The 4035-nt window shown below is 30.6% G+C and overlaps 1 pseudogene; it reads right to left on the minus strand.

Moving 5' to 3' along the window:
* Nucleotides 1–817: 817 nt before the first annotated feature.
* On the minus strand, nucleotides 818–936 carry LOC112471780 (annotated as a pseudogene).
* Between the last annotated feature and the right edge of the window lie 3099 nt (nucleotides 937–4035).

Below are 4035 nucleotides of genomic sequence, written 5' to 3' on the forward strand. Positions count from 1 at the left end.
CCTCTGCAGCTGAGATATTCCTCCCAATTCTCGACCACCACACATGGGTGTGGGACCAACCCATTTGGAGTCTGCACCTCTCCTATCAATCTTAACGTGTTTTTTTCTTTATATCCTTAGTTATATGACTTTTGTACAGCTATTCCTCAAATGGTTCTAAAGGTTAATTATTCTATAATTTAGTTATAATTTTGATGTGATCATGAGAGGAGGCAAGCATAGTGTTAACCTACTCCATCATCTTGACAAGAATTCTCATACTTTTTTCTTTATAAATGTATTTCTTCTGTTTTTGGGAGTTTATTTTGTGATTATTTTTTAAAATTATTTATTTGGGGTGAAGGGTTAAAGAAAGACAAATTAATAGTAGATAGTTGGTCACAGGGATGGGGAGCACAGAATAGGGAATACAGTTAGCATTAATATGATGGCTATGTGGAGTGCTAAGGGAGGGAGGGAGCAATTGAGGAGATCATTTTATGAACTATATAGAAGTCTAATCAATATACTGTATACTTGAAACTAATTTAAATAATTTTTTAAAATTATTTATTTGATGCTAAGTTTATATTTGTTCCTTCTTTTCCTCTGATACATTAACTTAAGGCTCTAAAAATTTCTCTGAATACTATTTTGTTGCATTTGACAAATTGTGATATATAACGAGAATCTTATATATCATTTATTTCTAAACAGTCTGCATTTTACTTTATTTTTTATTTATTTTTTTTATTTTTTATGCAATGCAACCCTTGGTTGACCTCACAGATTGCAAGGACCTTATCAGATTACAATACTTTATTTTTTTAGTTTCTTATGCCTACAGCACCTGATCTTCCTAGGTGGTCTTCCATCCAAGTACTAACCAGGCCCAACCCTGCTTAGCTTCTGAGATCAGATGGGATCGGGTTTGTTCATGGTGGCACGGCCGTAGACTAAACAGTCTGCATTTTAAACTTTTACTTCATTTTTAATCCAGGAGTTTTACACCAGAGTGTGGTTTGTTTATTTTATTGTTTGTTTTTAGTTATTTTTACTAAACTATTTATTTACCATCTTATTTCTGCTTAATTTCTAGTTTCCTCTTTGGATTTGAATATGATTAATTTTTATATACATTCCTTTAGTATTTAAAAACAATGTGTGTTTTCTGATGTGTTCAGATTAATATATCTATAAAATTAGTTTAATATGTGTTATTTACTTCCTCTACTCTTGTCTGTTTGTTCGTTCTATTGTTATCTGAGAGAAAAACCTTCGGCTATGACTATAGACTTGTTAATTTTTTAAATCATTTTTTTACTTCAGTTTACTATTAAAAATAAAAATGCTTGTGGTAGTTTAATATCTTTGGCTCATATGATATACTTTGACAAAGCAATAAATATTTCTACATGTAATGCAGTTTTGTGTACTAATTTTTAAAGTAGGGTGTATGTCTCGCTTTAACAAAAATAAAATACATGTAAAAAATAAGCAGAAATATGGAGCTAGAGAATAGGTCATCTTTGGATAACAGAGAAAAGCTCTCCAGAGCTTTTAAAAGGATGGTTATGATTAATAGATAGCATATCTCCACTAAGGAGTCATGATGAGCCACAGTTTTATGTGCCCATCAGTGTTCTCCAGGAGTGAAGCAATGTTTGCTAAGAAATTTTTCCATCGTTGCTTTTATGGATCGATGAAGCAATGGTCTATAATTATATAAGCATAAAAATAAGTTAAAACTGATTTTTCGATGTCATTAAACTAATAAAGTCTTGTTTAAAATTCAAAACCACTTAGTTCCATCCTACTTCTTTATGTACAGTCTCAAAGAAAGTGTTAGTGTCGACAGCTATATGTGGGATAAAAAGTACAGCTTATAGTTCTCTTCTTGAACCCAGCATAAGTCACAGTTTTGCGATAGAAGCAAAGGCTAAATGAGGGGAAGGAAAGTGTTCCCAGTTTACTAAGTACATTGTAGCTCATTTGAAAATCTGAAAATTTTTCTCAACATTTTTTTCTAGAAATAAGACTAATGCCTCTAAATATTAAGCTTATTGTTGAGATTCCTTAAATTATGTTCTTTATAATTTCTTACTGAAAATTAGGAATCATATCATTCTTAATGCTCTGAGATTATATTAGAGTTAAAAATATTAAACATCATGAAAATATAAGACATCAATTAGAAACAACAAAATTACTATTATTCAGCATATAAATAAAATGTTTTATGTTTTTCTAGATATAGTCCCAATATATGCAAGGGGAAAAATGAAATACAAACAAATATAGAACACAAAAGAGACATATATGAACAATTAACATACATATAAAATTATCAAAGGCATACAGTAAATGTACAATTTAAAAAAAATTCTCAGTGGATTATGTCAGAAGGAGCTAAATTTATAGAAATTCTTCCTTTAAGTTCTAATGAAGAGTGAAATATAATTTGATTTGTCATTGTGTATGAGGTCCAAAGTAATGTTAGTATGCAAAAGGAATATAAGTTCAAAGGTTTGGGAAGATCACACATTGAAACAATGTTTTCATAGGATATGAAGTGATTAATAGTTATTAATCCTATGTCTAGCACTACCAACCTATATATTCCTAATCAAGTCACATAAACTGTTTTAACCCATTATCTACTACAATTATAAAGTTCCATAATTTCTATGTATTCTTTGAACTAAGTTATTACATATTATAAAGTCATCATCCAGCTTTAATATTTAGTCAATAGCTAATTTAAATGAAAACCCATTAAAACCACTCCATCATTCTCCCTTGGAGATGTGAGTAATTGTATGTACTATGCAGGATACACTTGATACAAATCATGCATGTGGACCCTTACGGGTGACAAAATATCTCAATCTTCGCTAAACTATGTCCTCCAAATAGTTTAGATTTCTGTCTCTATAAACCATTGAAATGTCTTGTAGCTTCAAGATTGTCTCCTACGACATCACAAAAATATTTTTATTCCAATAATCTTGGTTTTCTACTCACACAGAGAAAAATATAGTCACCATAACTATAATTCAATATGGTGTTTTCATCATGTGTATTAGACAACCATTCTGGAGAAGAGCTCATTCCTGTATCTCTAGATGTAACTTGTATTAAAATTATAGAGGAGACTGTACCAAGGTAAAGGAAAACATGTCAAGTGACAAGAATGAGTATCATTTAAATATAAAGATGCTACTCTTGATTTTTACCATCATCGAATGAAGATGATGTCAAAAGCGATGTTAGGCTTTTGTGGAATTTACCAAACTAAATTAAACACAAATAAAACCTTTTTATTTTAGAATTAGATGTAATTTGGTTTCTTCTGTGTATAAATCTTCAAATTGTAATCCAAATTCGTTATCTTTGTCTCATCAGTACTCTAGAAAAATGATATCTGTACAGTATGTATAATAAATATTGATGTACATTGAATGATTGAGTTAATGAATGAGTTTTATATTCTTGGATGCTGTACAATGAAATTTGAGAGACCTTTTTACTTCCATTTGCCAAATCTAGAACAAACTTTATGTCTCTTCCTGCTTTTTCTTCTCTGGGACATAGCTGACCTATCTAGCTCTCCATGGTCTAAAGTGCCACGTAAGTCAATGAATTCATCTAATAGCCCTCAGTAACTACAGGTCTTTTAGTTTTATAGTATAATTGTTACTGAAGTTCACAAACCCCAAATTTATGATATGTTCAACAAAGGGGAATAGAAAGAAGAAGGTGAATATCACCCAGTCTCTACTCCAGTGATACTTCTCCCATTACTTTTCTTCATCTTATGGGTTTATCATTTATTATGTTAAATTTATTTAATATTTTTATAATATATTCTTTCTCTTATTTAGTGCTTGATGTTTTTAGGACCCCATCATTGGCAGGTTGGATGCGTAGAAGAAGACATGGAATCTGTGTATACTTGGCTGCATAAATAATGTTCCTCATGATCAATCTTGGCCAATATCATTCTACACTTTTATCACTATTCTGGATACCAAGAAATCAGCATCTTTGAGAGTA

Source organism: Pteropus alecto, unplaced genomic scaffold, assembly GCF_000325575.1.
Source record: "Pteropus alecto unplaced genomic scaffold, ASM32557v1 scaffold231, whole genome shotgun sequence".
In the NCBI taxonomy this organism is placed as follows: Eukaryota; Metazoa; Chordata; class Mammalia; order Chiroptera; family Pteropodidae; genus Pteropus; species Pteropus alecto.